At 42.1% G+C, this 24203-nt stretch overlaps 1 protein-coding gene and 2 non-coding genes across 15 annotated transcripts in view; 2 read left to right on the top strand and 1 right to left on the bottom strand.

Moving 5' to 3' along the window:
- The window catches only part of LOC123519092 (titin-like), a 148153-nt gene that overhangs the window by 33521 nt on the left and 90429 nt on the right, over nucleotides 1–24203 (top strand). The gene's annotated exons all lie outside the window — the stretch shown is intronic.
- On the top strand, nucleotides 12409–12481 carry Trnaf-gaa. Its single transcript has one exon. It is a non-coding gene; the product is annotated as a tRNA-Phe (tRNA).
- Nucleotides 13291–13363, bottom strand: Trnaf-gaa. Its single transcript has one exon. It is a non-coding gene; the product is annotated as a tRNA-Phe (tRNA).

Raw genomic sequence — 24203 nt, 5'->3', positions numbered from 1 at the left:
CGCTCTCCTTCCTGCTTCATTTATGCTATTGGCTGCTGCTTGGGGGGGAAGGATACGCATGGGAGACTCTGCGTGATATGGATTTTGGGTCAGATTATCTAAAGACTCTGTCCACTCACAGTCTGCAAGGAACGATCATTCTTAATAGTTTCCGAATAAGATCCAATATTCTTAAACGCTTTCTTCTCCCATAAAAGTTACCATAAGAATTAGGTAGAAAAAAAAAGTAATGATCTTGTGAGTGTTTTTAGTGTTGCTGGTAGATAATCTTTGTTAAACTATCACCTTCAAAATCTTCAATAACTTCCATGAGAGCCTATTGAAAGCAGTGATGTGACGTTGCAACCTTTGGCAATACTCTCCCATGTGCTGCAGTGTTCATAACAAGGTCCCTTAGGGTATGAATTGCTTGATAATGGTAGCTTGTGGGTTCATTTGGGCCGTTTTTCATCATTATTTATTTTTCTCAACTGTACTTCTAATCTACCTTCAGGATCTAATGTGCTCTGTCCTCAATGCCCGGACACTTTCATAATAATTGCTGTCTCTTCCTCCTGTTACTCTTTTTCTGCACCATTTCCTTCCCTTTCTTGTACCTTACATTCCATCCCATCTCCAAACTTCTCCTTGTCTACTCTTAGTCTCTTCCCTCTGATATTCTTTTCCTACATCCTTCCCTTTATCCTCTCGTCTCCCCGTCGCCTCACATCCCATTTCGTCCTGTCACGCCCACTCCCTGATCCCCAGCTGACGTGCGGCGCGAGGGAGAAGGTGTTGTGTTGATCGGCCAAGATTTCCACCAGATAGCGGAGTGAGTTAGAGAGCGAACAAAATGAGGGTAATAAAATAGAGTCGTGGAACCTTCTGATACGCGATTCCTGGTGTTTACTTGTCAGATTCTCATATACTTAAGGTAAAGGCCAGATATATTCGTAAGAAGTGTGAAAGTTGAAAAGAAAAAAAGGTGCAATATCTTGGCTTGGGAAAAAAGAAAGTGGTTATTGAAGATGTTTATTAGTGTTTCTTACGATTATTCTCAGGAGAGGAAAACAAGAGCAACATAAACGAGGCATTGAATACTAATTGGGAGGTGAGGAGTTTCATAAATTGAGCGTTGAGATGAAGTGACAGCAACCAAACCAAGGCCGCTTCGTGTGTGTGTGTGTGTTTCTGTGTGTGTGTGTGTGTGTGCGCGCGCAGCTGGAAGGAGGAAGATGATGAAAAGCAGGGCAGCAGTTGCGGATTATGCTAATTAAATTTTGGTTTATTCGAGTCTCGAGTCACTAACGATGGTCTGAAATGCGACTCGTCAGGGAAGAAGACAAGAAGGTTGTTGTGACTTGACGAGGACGGAGGAAGGGAATAGAAGGAGAGAAGAAAAAGCTGTGAGGTAAGAAATTTGTCTACGAATGAAAGAGGGAGAAAAAAAATAGGAAGAGATGATGACAACTCGAATGAAAGGAAAGATACGGTTGTGACTGAAGTAGAAAAACAGACGGTAATAGAAAGTAAGTATATGAAGCAAGAAAATTATATCCACAAAGGAGAAAAAAAAGGGTGAATGAGGAAAAGAAGGGGAACTATGCAAATGAGTAAAAAACAGGTGAGGGGAAGGACATGTAGTTAAGAAGAGATTGGGCACTGTTGAACAAGGAGTGTGAGGTGAACAGGCATCGCTCACGGAAACACAAATACAAAGAGGTTTAAAATATAGATTCCTGATACCGTTCCCTCTGTTATGAAGTGGGAAGTGATATTGGAGAGATGGTGAAAGGGCAGGCGAGGAGAAGAAAAGGAGGAGGAAGACAATACCAACTCCCACTGTGTCTTGTGAAGGGATATGATGGTGAGGTTATGGTGAGATCACGTGTACAGAGTTTAAAAAGGACAAAAAAGTACAGTTTGAGTGATTCATAGATTTAATGGCGCAGTAATAACAAGTCCTTATACAGAAAAATGGTAAAAATGGAGTGTTAGACCAAAAACATGTGTGTGAAGAAGGTTGAGATCGAATGAGTGACACTTAAAAATGAGTTTATGTCGAAAAGAAAGAGTAGGTTCGAGGAAATTAAGAAAAGTAGATAATGACAACTAGATCGATTCAGTAGCGTGTTAAAAAAGATTTAGTCTAGGGATGTAAGACTAGTATTGCGAGTAAGACCAGGGACGTAGATGTAAAAGTAGGGTAGGATGAAGGAAGAGGTCTATAGTGTAGAGAAGGGGAGTGGGCAGTTTGTAGGAAGGGACGGGGGCGAGGGAGAGGTTGTCATGTCCCCCTCAGCGTTGCACTGTCCGTCACGCGCGGCTCGCATAGGTCGTAGAGGAAGATGGGATGGTAAATTTTAAACTTGGCGCTTGATCACTTACGTCTGTCTTGGCACGGGGAATATTGGCAACGTTGGCAATAATGATGATAATAATAATAATAATAATAATAATAATAATGAATGTGACTTTCCTTCAACTTGCGTATCAGTGTCTCGGTTATTTTTAAAGAAGAATTGAATAAGGCACAAATGAAAGAATCACGTTTACAATCAAATCTTATGGTTTTTTTTTGTTTTTTCCTAGTTCATCAATTTACATGCTTTTTTTTTTTTATATAGCAATCATAATTAACCTTCCACTCCTTAACGTATACCATTCTTTATACAAATATCTATTAATGTATAACACCAAAACATTGAAAAGAAAAAAAAAGGGAAATTTCAGTACTCTATCAGACTTAAATGTGACAATCCCTATAGAAACAAACACACCTCTTCATTTCCCCTCATAAATATATGTAATCTCTTAAGGCTCCCATTTTGAGTGTATATAGGAAGACAAGCCGCCATAAGTCAACGCGGAGAACTGAGGATGCATACCTTAGCCTTCCTATCAGTTGCATATGCCACTGTAGTATACTCGTGGAAGCTGATAAGGAGAGAAAAAAAAAAAAAAAAACTGAAGAGTGTAAGGAGAAGGGGGCGGGGCGGGGCAGCAGTGAGTGAAAGATTATGAACGGTGGGGCGGGGCAGTGTTGGCTTCGTGGTTATTTGTTCATGATATATTTTAAATGTGGAATATTCCTGGTCTGGGTCTAGGCGGGGTGATAGTACTGTAGTAGAGGGAGATGATTGTAAAGGCTGCGACGGGGGTGTTGTGGGGCAGAGCGGGACTGTGTTGGCATGAGGTGTATTTATGTATATTTTTTTTTTTCGTTAGGTATTTTTTAGTTTTGAGTGAATAGTGTGTGTTTCTGAAGGATGTTGTGGATCTGGCAGGGGAGCTGGTGTTGTGGGGTAGAGCGGGACTGTGTTGGCATGCGGTGTATATATATTTTTCTTTTTCGTCAGATATTTTTGAGAGTTTTGAGTGAATAGTGTGTGTTTGTAAAGGGTGTTGTGGGTCTGGCTGGGCAGCTGCGAGGGGGTGGTGTTGTGTGTGTGTGTGGCTGAGCGGAGCAGTGTTGGCATGGTGTATACATATTTTTTTTCCTTTTCTTTTTCATCAGGTAATTTTGAGTTTTGAATAAATAGTGTGTGTTTCTGAAGGATGTTGTTAGTCTGACGGGACAGCTGCAGGAGGTGGATGTGTTGTGTGGAAGAGCAGGGCAGTGTTGATATGGGGTATAATGTAATTTTTTTCCTTTTCTTTTTCATCAGGTATTTTTTGAGAGTTTTGAGTGAACTTTGCACGTTTCTAAAGTGTATTGTGGGTCTGGCGGGGCAGCTGCGTCGTGGGTTGTGTTGTGGGGCAGAGCGGAGCAGTGTTCGCATGTGATATAATGTATTTTTTTTCCTTTTCTTTTTCATCAGTTATTTTTGAGAGTTTTGAGTGAATTTTGCACGTTTCTTAAGTGTATTGTGGGTCTCGCGGGGCAGCTGCGGTGAGGGGGAGGGATGTTGTGGGGCAGAGCGGGGCAGTGTTGGCACGGGGTATAATGTTTTCTTTTTTTCTTTTCTTTTCCATCTGGTATTTTTCAGAGTTTTGAGTGAATGTTGCGTGTTTCTGAAGGGTGTTGTGGGCCTGGCGGGGCAGCAGAGGCCACATTGTTCGGCCCGAGATGAGGAACAGTCCCTCGCGCGTCGGGGAGTGTTGGGGATTTAAATATCCAAGAGACCATCTCAGGTTACTTGCTGTTCGTGCCCGCCAAGCCCTCCCCTTCCCCACTGCCTGCCTCCCTCGCTTCCTCTCCCCCTGCTGTCTCCCTCCCCCATTCTCTGTGTCTTCTATCCTTTCCAACCCTTATCGTTCTTTCTCTTTCTTGTCTTCCCTTCTTATCCCCTTCCTTTTTAACCTATAACCTCTGTCTTCTATTATTTTCATCATCTTTTCATTCCTTTTTATCTCCTGTTTTCTTCCGTTCACACCTGCTTTCCTTCCCTCCTTATTCTTCTCTCTATCACCTGACAGTTCACTTTTATTTTTCCCCTTCAAGCCTCTACCTTCTCTATATTACCCTTTTTCTCCTTGTACACCTCCTCTTCACTGTATCCTAGTCATGCATGGTCTGTGTCAAGCGTTTCGGCGTTTCTGAGGGCGAAGAAGGAATAAGGATGGGAGGGAGGGTGTATAGGAGTGAGGAGTAGAGGACAGCAAGGGAGTGAGGGTGAAGAGGTGCAGGAGTGAGCGGTAAGGCAGGGTTCGGGTTGGCATCGTTGTGTCTTTGGCGTGGAGACCGAGTTGCCGCCGCCCGCTGGCACCGTCATGCACTGGGCACCTGCGGCCACTACCAGTCTACCACCACGAGGCTGCCTTGCGTTTTCTCTCTCTCTCTCTCTCTCTCTCTCTCTCTCTCTCTCTCTCTCTCTCTCTCTCTCTCTCTCTCTCTCTCTCTCTCTCTCTCTCTCTCTCTCTCTCTCTCTCTCTCTCTCTCTCTCTCTCTCTCTCTCTCTCTCTCTCTCTCTCTCTCTCTCTCTCTCTCTCTCTCTCTCTCTCTCTCTCATTGTCTCCCTCTTTTCCTCCGTGCCTGCCTGCCGCTAAGTAAACACTTCTTCCATTTATCTGCGGTGCCTCTTAAGTGAAGCATTTGTAATCTCATAAATATAACATCTGACCTCTCGTGGAAGGGCAAGGGGGGAGAGAGAGAGAGAGAGAGAGAGAGAGAGAGAGAGAGAGTTGATAGAGAAAATTTATCTAATATTTGAGACGAGGAAGAACAAAAGCGGAGGAAGAGGAGGAGGAGGAGGAGGAGGAGGAGGAGGAGGAGGAGGAGGAGGAGGAGGAGGAGGAGGAGGAGGAGGAAGGGGAAGGGAAAGAGGAAGAAAGAAGATGAGGAGGAGGAAGAGGAAGAGGAAGAGGAAGAGGAGGAGGAGGAGGAGGAGGAGGAGGAGGAAGAAGAAGAAGAAGAAGAAGAAGAAGAAGAAGAAGAAGAAGAAGAAGAAGAAGAAGAGGAGGAGGAGGAGGAGGAGGAGGAGGAGGAGGAGGAGGAGGAGGAGGTGGTGGTGGTGGTGGTGGTGGAGGAGGAGGAGGAGGATGAGGAGGAGGAGGAGGAGGAGGAGGAGGAGGAGGTGGACTGACTGACTGACTGACTGATTGATTGATTAACTAACTAACTGTCTGACTGACTGACTGACTGACTGACTAAAGGTAAACAAAGAGGAGGAGGAGGAGGAGGAGGACTGACTGACTGACTGACTGACTGACTGACTGACTGACTTGACTGACTAACTGACTGACTAAAAGGTAAACAGTAGAACAAAACAGTGTAATAGTTAATAAGGTATTTTCAAATACACAACAAAACAAGACATTAATTATAAATCTAGTTGGAAAAAGCTTACGACTTCAAGAAAATGCATCGGAATTGTCACTTAAATTTTTCTGCTCGTGTCTGTCTGTCTGTCTGTCTGTCTTTTTTTTTTTTTTTACGCTGTCATCAAATTCTAATCTTGTGGAATTTTGACATTTATTCACCACAGCAAACTTACACACGATATTTTTTTTTAGATTTTCGCCTCTCTGTTTTGGTTTTATTTGAGTTTGTTGCATCTGTTATTTTTTCTTTTTTTCATGTTGCAACACAATCAAACACTTGTATTCCTTGCGGTGTTTATATTTACTTTCACTTCTTTATTACCTACATATATTTCTTTCTGTCTATTATGGATTAGCCTCTACGTGTGTAAACTCTACATTCAAGCTATTTACCTCCTCTTCCCTAACAGTCACATCAGCAAATTACCAGCAGTGTTATATTTACGTTCATTTCCTTGTTAATTAATCTTAAGTTTCCTGCCATTCATCATAAGTCAACCTTTGTATAATCTCTGCATTCAGTTTCATCTGTCCAAGTTAGTTTCCTCCAATTGACGAGTTACCAGCATCAGTGTCTTTTTTATGTGCTTTCACTTCCTGGTCCTGTGAACTTCTTCCCATCCATTATAGATCTACTTCCACATGGCCTCCTGCATCCAGTTTCATCCCATCTTTCACTCTTAAGTACTTAGATTACCAGCAGTGTTTGTATGTACTTTCACTTCCTTATTTAGATGATCTCAGACGATATTACAAACCCGTCTCCTTTTTTTTTTTTTTTTTTTTTTTTTTGCGTCCTTATGCTCGATTTCATCTTTGTTTATTTGCCTCATCTTCTCTGACAGTCAAGTACTAAGGTTACCTACAGTGTTTGTGTGTACTGTACCTTCATTTCCTAATTTAACCCCTTCAGTACCGTGACGCGTTTCCATATTCATTCTGCTTACTATTTGGTGATTCTGTACAGCTTCAGAAACTCATGTAGGGGATTAAGATAGTGAAGACTCTGGCCATTAATCTTCTGACCTCCATAGACCTTTGGTAATGTCAATAAAATGGTCTAATCGTACACAAATCTCGAAGTAAAAAATGTGTCTCAGTATTGGAGTGGTTAAATCCCCAGCAGACTGTTAAAAAATCGATCACTTTTAAAGCATCTTTATGGTTGAACCCATCCTTCTGTGTTTGTTTTCCTTTTCCTGACAATCAAGTACTCAGATAACCAGCGTTGTTTACTTGTGCGTTCACTTTCTTGCTATTCAGATTTGCAAGTCAGTCTTTTTTTAAGTGTATACTCGATTTCAACTTTATTTATTTTCTCCGCTTCCCTAACAGTGAGGTACTCAGATTACCGTCAATGTTTACTTGTATTAATCTTATTTGCTTATTGAAATGTCATGCTTCCTATTGCAAACCAGCTTTTTTTTTTTAAGCATCTTTATTCTCTATTCAATCTTTCTATTTACTTCTCTCTCATTCCCCACCAGCCAAGTACTCAAATTACTACCACTGTTTATACGTGCTTTCACTCTTTAAAGTTCTTAGTGTCCATCTTGAATCGCTTATCTCGATCCGCCCCAGGAGCTGCCGTCACGCCTCCTCCTCCCCTTAGTGTTGTGCCGCCAAGTTCGCGTGTCAGGAATGGGCCAAGTCTGCGTTTTGAGTCAGGGGTCGTTCATCTCTGGTGCCTTGGGCGTAGAGTGTTGGTCCGTGTGTGTGTGTGTGTGTGTGTGTGTGTGTGTGTGTGTGTGTGTGTGTGTGTGTGTGTGTGTGTGTGGAGTGGGGAGGGAAAGAGAGGTTCGTAGTGTGTTGTTAGGAAAGTTGATGAGGATGTTTTCGTTTTATGATTGTGTTGTTTGGTGTGTTGATTGTATTTCCAGTGATAAGTAGTAGCAGCAGCAGCAGCAGTAGTAGTAGTAGTAGTAGTAGTAGTAGTAGTAGTAGTAGTAGTAGTAGTAGTAGTAGTGGCAGTAATAGTAGTACCTGTTGTTTTATCTATTCTTATTTATAAAGACCATGTAGAACATATATTAAAAGCCCCGCTTGTGGCACTTCACCACCTTTAGCTGATCTTAAGACGAATTCCTTCCCTGTATGCTTCTCGCTTCCTGGTAAGTGGCCAGCGTGGTGCCCTGACCAAACTCTGTAACAGTTGTATCGTTCCCATCGTCTTGGTAGAGAAATAACCTTTATTGGGGGTTGTTGGTGGGGAGGGTAGGGGTGCAGGGAAAGGGTAACGTCCTTGTGTTTGGTGTAGGTGAGCCCTGCCAAGTGTTTATCCGATCCCACCCCAAGCAGGATCTGTTTTCTGCAGCAGCTTCTCGTTTTCCTTTGTGACGTCAGCGTTTCAGAGAGAATGTGTCGGCGAGTTTTACAGCCGCCGTCCGGGCATTACAGGCGAGCCTCCTCATTAAAGTTGTCGTCATCAAAGGCGCTTGACCTAGAAATTCGAAACGTTACTTTTTTATGACAAGGCGGTTCAGAAAGGCGTGAAATTTGACCTGTTTTCGAATGTGTTCACGGTGTATCTTAGTGTCCCGTGTTTCATATGTTGACCGTGAACTAATTGGCTTTAATGGCGAACACGGCAGCGGCTGAGTCTTCCTTACATCACACTCTCTCGACACCTGCTGTAATATCTGATCGGCGTCTATGTGTGTCTGTGTTACTCCCAGGCCAGCCAATGCGTCTCAGCGCCACACACCTGTACCGAGATACAACGCTGGCAGCAGGTAATGTGATGCACGTCGCTTCAAGATCCGATATACTACATTTGATTTACTCTACTTGTCACTGTGAGTTATGGCGGCAGGAGCGTGGATAGCCAGCCTGTGTGCTTCAGAAGATAGCAAGATATAGTAAACTTGATATATCATGGAGGCTGTGCTTGATGGATTTACATGTCTAGAGATCTTGTGGTTAGAAGTAAAAGGAGGAAGCTACCGAAGGGGTCTATAGGGAACACATGCTTTTTGAAGGTCGATGGGGGAAACACAGTGTGAGGAAATTTTTTTTTTTTATACTATGTGGGCTTTTCACGGGAATTTATGGGTTAAAGGGGATACTTTTTGGGATACCTCCTAGGAAACCGTTGCCCAGAGTGAGGAAGCCCAACCTACACTCGAACCGCGGACAGGATTCGAACCCGTGCGCTTGGAGACCCCTCGGACCCCAAAGCATATAGAATTAACATAAAAACCAGTGGACAAAAATAACTTCCCCTCGTTCGACTTCATTGTGCCAGACTCTCGCTCCTTCCCATCTTTATTCTGTCCACCTTGATGAAGCAAGATTTAACTAGTTTCTTTACTCATTCATTATCTTTATCTGGGAAACCTTGGAACACCCCCCCCCTTCTCTCTCTCTCTCTCTCTCTCTCTCTCTCTCTCTCTCTCTCTCTCTCTCTCTGCTTCAAGACTGGAGGAGTTTTAATACACTTTGAGCGAAATTGGTCAACACATTTCGATCTTTTCCTTTTTTTTTTTTTTGTGGGGGTGGGGGAGTGAGTGTGGGAGGAGATGGAGTAGCGGCATTTTTGGGGGCTTTCTATTTATTTATCTCTTCTATTTCACGTGTGTGTGTGTGTGTATGTGTGTGTGTGTGTGTGTGTGTGTGTGTGTGTGGCTATCCTCCTTCATACTCAAATAGATAAATAGATAGAACTGCAGAAGATTCATACATGACGCTAACTTTAACACAGGTGAAGCGGCCAAAGAGGATGATGAAGAAGTGAGCGTGATACAAACTTCACTCGTGGCGGTGTACAGTTTCCTTCCTCATTCCCTCACTCCTCTCACCTTTCCCTTAAGATCAGCGCAAGGTCACCCGGAAAGCACAGTGCCTTGGTGGGGTTAGGGGTGTAGGGAGCGCCTTTCCAACACCTTCGCTAGCGCCATATTCAGAAACGCTTCTCTCTCTCTCTCTCTCTCTCTCTCTCTCTCTCTCTCTCTCTCTCTCTCTCTCTCTCTCTCTCTCTCTCGACCATTTTCAAAGACCACAGAGATGATTAGCCGAGTTCTAAAGAGTGTTTTCCATGTTGATAATGCAGAAAATTTGTTAACACGTTGCTAGAATTACAAAAACATCCTTAAAAACCCGTGTCACTTCAACTAGAGCCCTTTGAAAATAGTGAAGGTGCGGGGCGGAAGTGTGTGCAAGTATACCACAACACGTGACTCTTGACTTCCCCCCCCTCCTCTCCTCCCATCCTCTCCACTCCCTTCTTCTTCCCCGATCCACCTTCCCCTCCTGACATGCCATTGGTCAGCGTGATGGATAATGCCTTCCTCTTCCTCCCCCATCTGTTGGTAATCATTTGGGGAAGAATTCTTTTGATGGGTCGGCGCTACACGGGGAAGGAAGGAAGGAAGGAAGGTGGGTTACTGCTTATTGAATTTGTTTGGGCTGAGTGTTGTGTTGGTTTGTTGCTCTTGATTGTGGCTCGCTGTGCTCTTGAGTGGTGATGTGTTTGAGTGTCTTGTTAATTTTTCTTTAGTGTTTCTCAAGTTAGAGCAGTGATATGATAAGATTGTAGAGTGCAGCTTTGATTTTAAACATTTTTTTTCTCATTACTTTCTTTTCTTTCATTAAGGTTATTTTCAAAGGCCACAGCGATGATAGTTCGTTTTCTTATTCCTTTCCCTACCAGTGTCGCAGAATCCTGATTAAAGTAGCACTCCATTTCAACCTCATCAACTTCCACTCCAGCACCATCTAGAGGGTTTCAGAATGTGTGTGTTATCTCAGACAACACCACAGAGGACAACGATAGAAGTGTGTGCCGGTGTTTGTTTTTCCTTCCTGTTTCGTTGTGGTGGTTATGGCGGTCAAGGTCGTGAGCAGTGCAGATTGAACTTAACATTGCGATCCTTTAAGACGCCACCCATCGCAGGTTTTGTGGTGAGGTTGATGCTGGTGTGGTGCTGGCGGTAATAGTGGTGGTGGTGGTGGTGGTGGTGGTGGTGGTGGTGGTGGTGGTGGAAGTGCTGATACTATTGATAATGGGAGTGTATGAGTAGATGCTCCATACGGCCATGAATCTTAATTCCTGATGTGTTGTGGACTGGAAAAAAAAATTCACCTTCTATAGTTTTTTTTACTCTTTTTTTCATATAAATATTACGTTTATATTTTCATAACTCATTTCCTTTACCTTACATTGCGCCTACTGAATAATTGTGAGGTTGATTTGTGAGGTCTCTAATGTTCACCATAGACGACAAGGAATGAATATTTATTGGGTTTACGTATATTTGTGAATAATTATTTTTCTATACTTAAGTGTTTGAATATTTCAAGTGCTCACTAGCAAAATTACTAAGAAAAAAAAAAAGATGATATAAGAAACAGCTTGGTTTCTATCCATTACCTAATAAATTCAAGTAATGGTGTTTAATAATTCGAGTAACTGGCTGATAATTATGAAATACGAATAGCATTTTGCCTATCTAATTTATAGTCCTTTAGATATGGAGAACCTTATCAGGCAGTAAACGGATACAACTTGAATAAAATCAGCTCATTTTATTCCTTTGCCCTTGCGACCTCTGTCCTTGGAAACCTTTGACGATTTTTTTTATAATGACTTTGCTGGAAACTACTATGAACATTCGAATGGAAGTACAAATAGATAAAGAATTCTAGATAACCTTAAACTTGATGAATATTATTTTTTTCGTCCTATATAACCAACATTAAAGATGCCACAAATTAACTTCATATCTCTTTCGTTAGTGTATTGTAAGCCATGATATGTTCCTGAAATTAATAAGAAATAAATGCTTAATATTTTTGTGAGGGGGAAAAAATCGATTATGAGGTTTTTGCTAAGCCTACAATAAATCGTTAAGTTTTCTACCGGTATATATCAGCAGCAGCCCTGATACGAACGCTGCCATTGTGGTGGTGCTGATCTCATTTCCCAGATGTAGAAGGGACGTTTTCTTCACTTGTGTCTCCGAGTGTGGCGTCCTCTCAACTTGACTCATCATCATATCTTGCTTTTTATTGCTTTCGTGTCCATTATAAGCACTCAGAGGGAACCTTGGCCAACACACACACACACACACACACACACACACACACACACACACACACAGGGTACGAACTCGGCAAATATTTTTCGTTTAATCATATTTTGCAAGTCTTCGCCAAGTCGTCACCGTCTCGTCATAAAGCTAAGTCACCCATGCCAGGTTGTGTGAGCCGCCCGTTTTTTGTTTGTCTGACTCGCGGAACAGAAAACGAGATGTCGGTATCGTGCTGGTAAATAGACGCAGAGAAGGATGTGGTGATATGGGTGATTTTACGTGGGATTTTATATAAGGTGTGTGTGTGTGTGTGTGTGTGTGTGTGGAGAGAGAGAGAGAGAGGGGGGAACATGTAACACTAGCCGCAAATAAATCAGAATTAGAAAGCATTTATAGACTTAGATTTTCAATATTCTTTTCACGTGGAGGCGAGCTAATTGGTTGAAGTTTGGCAAAGTTATCGACATTCACACCTGGTTCGTTCATGAGAAATATCTAATTACTGGACTGGAACTTGTTCTTGTAAGCTCATTACAGACTTGAATGACCTTTTCTTGTATATTCCATCAGGTACTCAAGCATTGGTTTATCATCGGTTGAGGATATGTTTAGAAATACTTCAGTAGTTCCAATACCTGCCTAGATAGCTCAGTTGGGAGAGCGTTAGACTGAAGATCTAAAGGTCCCCGGTTCGATCCCGGGTCTGGGCAATACAGTTTTTACGGTATTGACTTGCCAATGTGAAAGTTGGTGGTCTGTTTGCCCGAGTCACCTGTTTCGTCTCTGCTCCAGTCTCCTGTCGAGAATAATGACGTCGACTCTCAGAATGCTCACATTTTTTCTCCTTCACAAGTCTTAAATAGAAATTAGAAATCGAAGGTTTCAGTGGATTTGCTTCTTACATTCCGATTCCGACTTTTATTCAATCCAAGGTTCTTTTTTCACGCATGCACAGACACATAGTCAAAGAAACAACACACGGACACGCTAATTCATAAATGCGCCACAGAGGATTCCTTCACCACCACCACCACCACACAGAGATCTGCTTCACCACCAGCCATCACCATTAACACAGAGTTGGCCCACAGCGGAGCCCTGCATCTTGTCAGTCACCATGCACACTCAAAAGGTCGCAAGAGGAATGAATATAAGAAGCAAACCCGCCATATACACAAGTCTCCCCATTACAGTCTGGGTCTTGTGAAGGGAAGTGTAAAACAGTAGACCTCCCTAATCCACGAATCAGACTTCCTAATTCATCCTGTCAAATGTGGTGATAAGGTTTGTTCGCCATTGTTTCTTTGACGTATATGAAAAGATGGTTACGTGGAGGATTACAGTCTGCCAACAGAGCTGCCTTGTGTTCATTTTTTTTTTATGTTGAGGCAAGAGCACTTCAGATAAGAACACGGATAAAGGAACATGTGTGACTCAGCAGGCCAGACCAATGAGTGACTTCGAAGACCAAACCACCAACCCTCTTAACAACATTTGTGACCTTGGAGTAAAACTGTATTGCCCAGACCCGGGATCGAACCGGGGACCTTTAGATCTTCAGTCTAACGCTCTCCCAACTGAGCTATCTAGGCTGTTGACAGTGTAATCATATGCCATGAATACTCTTCTTATGCTAAATTATTCTTCTCTTGCCTCTGTGATGACCTTTAAGTACCATTTAACTCATCAATGGTGCATGTAAATCAGCTTATCTTTCTTATCCCTACTATCGTTTTCTTATCTTACATTGAATATCGCTTAAATAGAGATTAAGATGTCCTTAGAATTTATTTTAGTGGTAAGCTTTTAAGACAAGATTATGAAAATTAATTACTTCCCTCTTTCTCTCACCCCTATTCGGTCCACTTTTTTAATGCAAGAGTTAACCAGTTCTCTCAATCATTCATCTCTTTTTCTGATAAAATCTGGAACTCCCTACCTGCTTCTGTATTTCCATCTTTCTATGCCCTGTACTCACTTAAAAAGGGAAGCTTCAAGACATTTATCTCATTCGTTTGGATCTGCTCGGGGACTGGCATTTAAGTGGGCCTTCTTACTTAATTGTTTTTGTTGCCTTTGACCATATTTCCCTCTCTTACATTAAAGAAAAAAATATACAACCAAAATACCAAGCGGAGTCTGTCAACATATCTGCTTCTCACTCATTCTTGGCTACATTATTTCTATTCAGTGTCACGTATGCATTGCGAGACACCAGTAAACGTATCAGGTATCATCAAGTATCACCAGGTATCTGTAGGTCAGGGAGGTGAGTGAAATATGGGCAGTGTGCGTGTACTTGGTTGATACTGCAATATTGGTGACAGGATCTGATTCCTTAGCATACACAAATAGAATGTTGCTGTCATTTGCATATAGTCTTGGTGAGTACAAATACAGCGATCACTTCCACTTATCAGCTTATCTTCTTTTTTTTTTCACCCTCTCATTCAATCTTAAGTTTTTTAGTTTTTTTTTTTTTTCTCTCTCATTCAATCCGAAATGTGTGTTTAAAACCGCCTTACAAAATTGATGCACGATGGAAGCCAAGCAATATTCTGCAATCGTTCAAACACTCCCACTATCTTTCGTTTCTTTTATTCATCTGTCATTCAGTCATGCCCCTTAGTACATGTTTAACCCCTTCAGTACCATAACGCGTTTTCATATTCATTTTGGTTACTATCTGGCGGTTTTATACTGCTTCAAAAACTTATGTGGAGATTTAGATAGTGAAGACACTTTCCATTAATCTTCTGACCTCCATAGAGCCTTCCTGATGTAAATAAAATCGTCTTATCATACTCAAAAATCAAGGTAGAAATGCGTCACAGTACTGAAGGAGTTAAAATCGTCTCACAAAACCTGACTTAACATTGAGAGAAAAACACTAAACACGGTGGAGAATCGAGTAACATTCTACATTCACTCAACCACTCCCACTGTGCGTCTAGCGTTTTGTGTTTTCTCAGTCATTCAGTCGTAAGTCCCCGTATTGCGTGTTTAAAAAGTCTTACAAAACTTAAGAAAGAGAAACGCAAGAAACAAAGTGAGTATGGCAAGTTGCCCTCCATGACCACGACTACACACCGAAATCACAACACAAGTCAGCAGTAAAAAGAAAATACCCCAAAAAAACACGTGGGTGATGGAGATAAATGTAGCGTGGCAGAATGAATGGGACTGACTGCTCTGCTTACCCTGCCCGCCTCTGCTGGCCGCGGCGCTCCCTGGCCTTATCGCATGCTGGCCAAACACTCGGCCCGTGACGCATTTATGAACTTAATATTAGCATTAGAATTCCTCGTTAGACTACACTATCTGTCAAGGTCACTGGGAGAGAGAGAGATATGATGATGATGATGATGATTATGGTTTTGCTAATGACAATCGCTCTATAAGTCAAATTTTAGCTTGCGTTATCATTGTTATGTATTGTTGACACCATGCCTAGTGATGACAATATAGATAGTAATGATAATAATAATAATGATAATGTAAATAGCAAACTAATAACAAAAGGAGTAGCATTTACATTCCAGCTAGTACAGACATTGCCACGGAACACTGATCGTTAAAAGAAGAAAAATGCTTTACGTAATTTGTGTCCAAAGGAAGGCGCCATCTTGCTCATCTTAAACCCTCAGCCTTTCTTCTTTTTACCATGAACGCTTTTTTGCTAACAAGAAGCCTTATGATTATTGTGATTGTTAGCGCGCGCACACACACACACACACACACACACACACACACACACACACACACACACACACACACACACACACACACACACACACAGTTAGAGAATAGGATGATTTAATCTTTTCCATGCTACAGAATTATTTAAGTCAACAGTGTAATACAAGACAGTTGTTTGAAAAGATAATTATGCAACAATTCACAACGGAAAAGCAACGTACTCGTGTGAAACCTTTCTAATTAAACACCTGCAGGATAAAAATGGATGAAAAGCAATACATTCTGCAGTTATTATCCCGTATAACATTTGAAGACTGCTGTAGAAAGCGAATAAATGCCTCAGAGTAGTCACCAAATAACAGTGAATGGGCAAAGGGGAAAAAAAAATGTCCATGGTATTTAACCGCAGAAAAAATCGGAGAGCAATGATTCTATACTTCGCCGCGAGGAGTCCCAACACATCCATGACGCAGAGCTGAGGGAGGCTGCGAGTTGTATTCAGAAATGCTTTGTTTTCTCACCACGACTATTTTCAAAGGCCGCAGAAATGATCAGCGGGATTTTTAAGAGTGTTTCTCAAGCTAGTAATGTAGAAATTTTGTCAATCTGCCTTAAAAACTCGTATAGATTGAAATAAACCCTCTTGAAATAGAAGTGTGAGAATACCAGCTTGAGTGAACAGGTGTGTGTGCCCGTGGGAGAGAAAGAGAGGAGAGATGTAAGAGAGGCGAGGGGACAACATGGTGAGTTACGGGACAGAGAGGAATTTCGAGGTGGAAAGAAGTATAAATGTTGGTATTGATGGTTGAGGGGAGGAAGAGAAAAGAGAAGGATAAGAATCGGAAGAGATGAGAGACGAGGAGGAAGAATGGAAGAACAGGAAGGGAGAAAAAAAGAGGAAGATATAGAGGTGAAAACTACAATAATAAAAGAGAGAGAGGAATAAGAGAAGGAAAAAATTTGAAAGTGGATGTAAAGGAGAAAGCAATGAATAATAACAAGAGAAGAGGAGAGAGAGAGAGAAGGAATATAAAAAAAACCTGAAGAGAGAAAAAGAGAAAATGATGAAAAACAGAAAGAAAAAGAAAGAAAACAAAGGAAGAACAAGCAAGTAGGAAAACGTACTAGATAAAAATAGAAAGAGAACAAAAAATATATTAGCTAAGTAACAACAACAAAAAAAAAAGGGAACGAAGGAGAAGAAATATATGAAACATTGTATTATACCTTAAATATTACAAGTACTACATAATAAAAGAACGAAGAAGAAGAAGAAGGAGAAGAAGAAGAAGAAGAAGAATGTGTGAAGACGTGAGAGGATAAGGTAAAGATGAAGCATGGCTGAGAGTAAGGGAAGGGGATAGATAAGGAGGCAAGAGAGGCAAGGCAGCGTTCAGTGTGTAGGCTCGTTGGCGGGGCGTCGTGAGAGAGTGGACAGGAAGGCATTAGCATCAAGTTTACGAGAGCAGTGAGAGGTGAGGTGAGGCAGCATTGGCAAGGTATAGAACGGGGATAAGGCTCTCAGCGGTGCGTTTATCATGGGAAGCGCTTTTTTTTTTTTTTTTTTTTTTTCTCATAACCCTCTCTTTCTTTGCTCTTTTCTACTGTGTCCTTGTGTGTGAGAAGGAAAACTCTCTCTCTCTCTCTCTCTCTCTCTCTCTCTCTCTCTCTCTCTCTCTCTCTCTCTCTCTCTCTCTCTCTCTCTCTCTCTCTCTCTCTCTCTCTCTCTCTCTCTCTCTCTCTCTCTCTCTCTCTCTCTCTCTCTCTCTCTCTCTCTCTCTCTCTCTCTCTCTCTCTCTCTCTCTCCCACGTACGGAGCTCTCTGTCAGCGTCGTGTTGCCGCCGTGCAGGTGTGGCCGGCGTCAGGTGTGCGGCAGGTGAGGGCTGGCAGGCTGGCGACACACACCCCCGCACACCAAAGTAAAGTGAAAAATACGAGCCACTGCTACACTCCCTGACACCTTGACCCGGGGAGGCAGGTGGCCCACGTGTGTGTGTGTGTGTGTGTGTGTGTGTGTGTGTGTGTGTGTGTGTGTGTGTGTGTGTGTGTGTGTGTGTGTGTGTGTGTCTGTCTAAGCAAGCTTATATTGAATAGGTGTGTGAGTGAGTCTCGATGTATGTAAACACTCAAGATATACACACTTCACACACACACACACACACACACACACACACACACACACACACACACACACACACACACACACACACACACACACACACACACACACACACACACACACACACACACACACACATGCTATTCAACTGAAAAATTCACTCTTGGGACGCACGTACAAACTTCTCACTGAGTCACACGATGGGGACGAATATATACTCTCTCTCTCTCTCTCTCTCTCTCTCTCTCTCTCTCTCTCTCTCTCTCTCTCTCTCTCTCTCTCTCTCTCTCTCTCTCTCTCAGCCTGTATATACACTAATTTGTCTGGAAGTGAGTGTCTCCGTCTTCTTCCGGCTTTTGTCAAGGTCAGGGGGCCGAGTGTCAAGCGGCGGCTGAGAAAGGGGAGGAGGAATGTAAGAGTAGAATGGAGGAGGGAAAATTTAGGGTAAAAAGAGGAAGGGGGAGCTGGCAGGGGCGCTGGGGGAAATCCCACTGAGAGAGAGAGAGAGAGAGAGAGAGAGAGAGAGAGAGAGAGAGAGAGAGAGTTTTATTCTGTTCGTTATTTTCTTTTCCTCAAGGCCGTGGCAGCGTATCCTTGATAGTTCATTAACTTGATGCACACAGATCTGCCAACATTCCGCAGAGAGGAAAAGGAAATATATCATCGCTTTTTCCTCTAGCCAGAATTCACGTGTTATGTTTTTTTTTTTCCTCTATCTAGTGTCCATTAAATTTATGAATGTCACACGAGCGGTTCCCTCACTTCATCATCTGACTCCTCTCACCTGTTGATAGCCTCTCTCCTCTCCCACCTCCCTCTCTCTCCTCTCCCTCCTTTCCCTTGCCTCACTACACCTTCCTTGCCATGTCTCTCTGCCCCTGTACTTCCAAACCCTCCCTTTCCTTCCTCTTCTACCTTTCCTTCTTCGTTTTCTCCGACTTAGCTCAAACCAAACCTCTCCTACCTAACGATTATTCTCCTTTCCTGCTTACCTTACCTTACCTTACCTGACCTTACCTTACCTGACCTTACCTGACCGCTCCTCACACTATCTTGTTCTCTGTAAACCATGTACATCTAATCACCCTATATTTGTCTCCTTAGATAGACTATTCTCCCTGCTTCATCCCTCCTCTGCCACCTCCACCATGTCCGTGTCTAGACTGTACTAATCTCCTTCCATGCCTCCCCTCAGTCGCTTCTCCTGGCGCTCTAACCTCCGTAACCTCCCAGACATTTCCTCTTGCCCCCTGTCACCTAAACCCTGTCACCCCCAGCACCTGCCCCCAAACCCCCGCCCCGAGCCGCCTTAGGGATGTTTCTCTAGATTCTGCAATATTATTTTTGGATCCCGAATGTCTCGCTGCCAAGGACGTTTAGGCGTTTTAATGTTCCCTTACCGTCTCCACCCACTCTCACGCCCATGCACACTGTCTTCCACATCACGTCCACCCGTACCCACCGCACCCTGTGTCTGAAGCAGTGACTCACCACCATCTTCATTCATAACCCATACTCTCATTCATTCACCCACACGTCCACCCAACAACTGCATTCATTTGTTGTCTACTTCCACATCCCTACTGAGCTGATTTTTCATATTTTTATCTATGCATCCTTACGTCCGCATCTATACCTGTTCATAGCCACGCCTCTCCACATCCACATTCAGCCACACCTATATCCAACTCGTATCTCCTTCTACTCCTATCCCTTTCCTTACCCGCGACTATCCATGTCTGAGCACTCTACAAGCACCTTATACATGTTTGTTCTTTTTGTTCTTAATCCATTTAATACTGGGACACTTTTTTACCTTGAGATTTGTGTAAAATTAGACCATTTTATTGACATTAGGAAGGGTCTATGGATGTCAGAAGATTAATGGCCACAGTCTTCACTATTTTAATCCTCCCCCCATGAGTTTCCGAAGCTTGTATAGTCACCAAATAGTAAGTAGAATGAATATGAAAACCCGTCATGCTATATACTCCAGGTGTTAAATACATTTCTTGGTGTTAAGTTTTTGGTTTGTTGAATTTTGTATTGTGTATTGTGTATTACTTCTCGGTAACAATATTCATTAAAGTCTATTTTGGGTGGATTTTTTTTTTTAAATGTTTGGATACGGTGAAAAAGGATTTGGGTTATTATTGTGTTGTTATTGCTTAGTTTGGTTTCACTGTTTCTAGTTTAAAGGTGTTCTTGTATGAGTTATTGAGTAATTTTCATTTAATTCTATATGTAGTCATAATGGATACTAATTATACCTTCAAACATAAATCAGTAGTAGTAGGAGAAGAATTGTAGTGGTAGTAGTGGTGGTAGTAGTAGTAGCAGTAGTGGTAGTGGTGGTTACAGTAGTAGGAGATTTGTAGTGGTAGTAGTGGTGGTAGTAGTAGTAGCAGTAGTGGTGGTGGTGGTTACAGTGGTGTAGCTAAGCAGGAGGCAGAGGGGGCAGTGGGTCACAGGTGGTACTTTTTAGTGGCGGCAAACATGACAGATTGGATGGCCGGAGTGATGCAAGAAATAAATGTGGGATTGTAACAGATTATGTCTTCAAACATAAATCAGCTCTATAAAATACTGAATGCGATTGATGTATTAGTGAATATTGTCATAAAGTACAATATTTTTACCCGGATTTCAAGTAACTTCCTATTTTTAGTTCACTTCTATATTTGTGTCCTTAAAAATTAGAAGCATTTCTTTGCACACTTAAACACCACGTTTTACACACACACACACACACACACACACACACACACACACACACACACACACACACACACACACACACACACACACACACACACACACACACACACACACACACACCAAGCTTCTATATTGGCTTTAGCAACTATACCGTCACCACGACCCAAGTCCCTTCCTTGCACCTCCTCACTTCCGCGTTCACCCACACACCACACCAGCCCACCCTCGTTTTGTGTGTGTGTGTGTGTGTGTGTGTGTGTGTGTGTGTGTGTGTGTGTGTGTGTGTGTTTGTGTGTGTGTGTGTGTGTGTGTGTGTGTGTGTGTGTGTGTGTGTGTGTGTGTGTGTGTGTGTGTGTGTGTGTGTGTGTGTGTGTGTGTGTGTGTGTGTGTGTGTGTGTGTGTGTGTGTGTGTGTGTGTGTGTGTGTGTGTGTTGTGTGTGTGTTTGTGAATGTGTGTGTGTGTGTGTGTGTGTGTGTGTGTGTGTGTGTGTGTGTGTGTGTGTGTGTGTGTGTGTGTGTGTGTGTGTGTGTGTGTGTGTGTAAGATAAACAATACGGAAATTCGAATTATTATTATTGGTGAGAGTGTGAGTGTGGTTCGACAAGTGCTCTAGGTAAAGAAATATTCGTTAATACTCAGTTAAGATGAATGACAAGGATAAAAAGTACGAAAAGCTGGAATATATTTGTATTATATTTTAGCCATTCATTAATTAACCCCTTCAGTACTGGGAAGCATTTTTACGATTTTATTTACATCAGCAAGGGTCTTTGGAAGTCAGAAGATTAACTACCACAGTCTTCATTATCTTATTCCCGATATAAATTTTTGAAGCTGTATGAAATCAAATAGTAACCAGAATGAATATGGAATCGTGTCATGGTACTAAAGAAGTTAAACAAGCCAAACACAGACCAAATACACGTACATAATAAGACAAACTTTTATTTATTTATTTTTTTACTAATTTGCCGATATTTGCATTGTTATTATTTTATCAGCTTTATAGGAACAAGGAACCACTACGAAAAAAAAAAAAATGTACCAGGACGCGTTTCCATAGTTATTTTTTTTTTTACTATTGGTGTTTTTTTATAGCTTAAGAAAGTTACGTGACGGTTGAAATAGTGAAGACTGGCCATTAATCTTCTGACCTCCATAGACCCATCCTAATGTACATAAAGTCATCTAATCGGACACAAAATAATAGTTAAAAATGCGTCCCAGTACTGAAGGGGCTAACTGAAGATATAAAAGCATATTATAACAAGATTTGGAGTAACTGATCCTTTATAATAGAGATAATTTATAGATATTAAAAAAAAATAAAAAAAAGCCGGTGATAACGCAGACAGCGAAAAAATGAATAAATGAAAATAGAAAAAAAAAGGAATCTTATCTTGGGTATCATGGAATAGACAGGCAGCCGGTAGAGATAAGGGAGATAGCTTACGAGAGGCTTTTATGATGCATTAAAATCGTATCGAGCTGATTAAAACTACTTGATTGCTATTTAGTGCATTTTCTTGAATTGCTACTCACTCTGAGACACCTTTACTTACCTCACGCCCACTTCCAATTGTTAAACTAGATAAAAATGGCAATATCTATTCATTTTTAATCCCATACGTTCCTGTAAATACTTAGATATCATTCACTTCTCGTATTATTGTTTCGTATCGCGGTGAAGGGTTAGAACACTGCCTGATGGTAAGAGTACGAGTATATTGTGTGTGTATGTGGAGGTATGGTGGTGAAGAGGTGGTGGTGTGATCGCCTCCACACACTGACACCATTCTTCAAACTTCATCTCCGCACCGAAGTCAGGTGAAGTGTCGCTCAGTTTTAGGTCTTGGCGCTGATCAGGGTGTCTTGTGAAGGGAGGAGAGAGAGAGAGAGAGAGAGAGAGAGAGAGAGAGAGAGAGAGAGAGAGAGAGAGAGAGAGAGAGATCAGAGACAGCGGTGAGAATTTAATAGTGTCTGAGAGAAGAGGAAGATTTGATTAGTAAGGAATATCGTAATACTCCTCATTGTCATCATTTTGTAACCTCTCTTCCTTCCTTTCCTCCTTCTTCTCTTCTTCCTCTTCCTCATTCTCAGTTGAAGCTCGTGTTTACTGGTTCACGAAAGAGGATGATCAGGTATAAAAGGGTTAAAGTCTTGGCTATTTCCGTCACGCACCGTAAAGGAAAAAAATGTGTTTCATTCTTACTATTTTTACAGAACTGGTCTTATTCCGTCTCGATCCAGCCTTTTTTTTTTTTACCTGGGTCATATTTGTTGTCACCAGTATTTGCTGAAAGGAAATTGCTTGCATACCTAAATGTTTACACACACACACACACACACACACACACACACACACACACACACACACACACACACACACACACACACACACACACACACACACACACACACACACACACACACAAGAGAAGAGAAATTGGATAAGTGTAGATATGGAGACAGGGCCACACGAGCATAAAGCCCAGGCCCTATAAAACTACAACAGGTAAATAAATACACACAGGTACACACACACACACACACACACACACACACACACACACACACACACACACACACACACACACACACACACACACACACACACACACGTACAAGACAACACCTAAGCCATCATCACGACACCACACCACCACCATCACCACCACCACCACCACCATCACCACCACCACCATCACCACCACCACGATCACCATTACGCCCACACGCCAGAGTCTTTTGGCAACGGGTGCCACTTCCTTCCCGCCGATGCAGCGCCCGGTAGAAATAGCAGGGTGGCAACGCGGTGTTCCTACTACTACAACCACTGCTACCACCACTACTATTGCTACTACTACTACTACTACTACTACTACTACTACTACTACTACTACTACTACTACTACTACTACTGCTGCTACTCTGCTACTGCTACCACCACTACTACTACTACTACCACTACTACTACTGTTGCTGTTACCACCACCACCACCACTACTAATGATGATAATATTATTATTATTATTGTTATTCCACTACTACTACTACTACCACCACTATTACTACTGCTGCTGCTGCTGCTGCCACCACCACCACCACCACCACTGCCACCACCACCACCACCACTGCTACCACTGCTGCTGCTGCTGCTGCTAATGCTACTACCACCATTATTACCACCACCACCACCACCACCACTACTACTATTATTATTTCACCACTCTGCCACCACCACTACTACTACTACCACCACTACTGCCACTGCTACCACTACACCACCACTACTACCACCACCACCACTACCACTACCACCACTACTACTACTACTACTACTACTGGCACATGTCATTGCTGTTACTACTACTTTTGTATTACTATTAATGCTTCTGGTATTGTGTTCATATTTTTGTTACATTTTTTTATTCCTTTCCTCTTATGTTTCCTCTTGAGTGGTCTCATGAATCGTGTCTACATCACTTCATTAACAAAACTCACCATTTTAAACGAGCCAGGCAAGGAAAGTAGACGTCACTAGATTCAGAGATGGTTATGAAACTCAAGAAATGTGTCCTTAATCTCAAACAGTACCAGGACGCGTTTTCATATTCATTCTGGTTACTATGTGGCAATTTCATACAGCTTCAGGAACATGTGCTGGGATGAGAATAGTTTAAGAGTCTAGCCATTAATCTTTTGACCTCCATAGACCCTTCCTAATGTGAATGATATTATCTAATCGTACCCAAACATCAAGGTAAAAATGCGTCTCAGTATTGAAAGGGTTAAATGAAAAAATAAAATAAAATAAACAAGGAAATCGTACAGATGTAACAGAATGAAAATTGAAGTCCTTGGTATGAAATGCTGACAAGTATAAAAGTAAAGA

This window comes from Portunus trituberculatus, chromosome 44 (assembly GCF_017591435.1).
Source record: "Portunus trituberculatus isolate SZX2019 chromosome 44, ASM1759143v1, whole genome shotgun sequence".
NCBI lineage: Eukaryota > Metazoa > Arthropoda > Malacostraca > Decapoda > Portunidae > Portunus > Portunus trituberculatus.
Note: the sequence above shows the minus strand (reverse complement) of the source record. Positions and strands in the feature narration are given on the sequence as shown.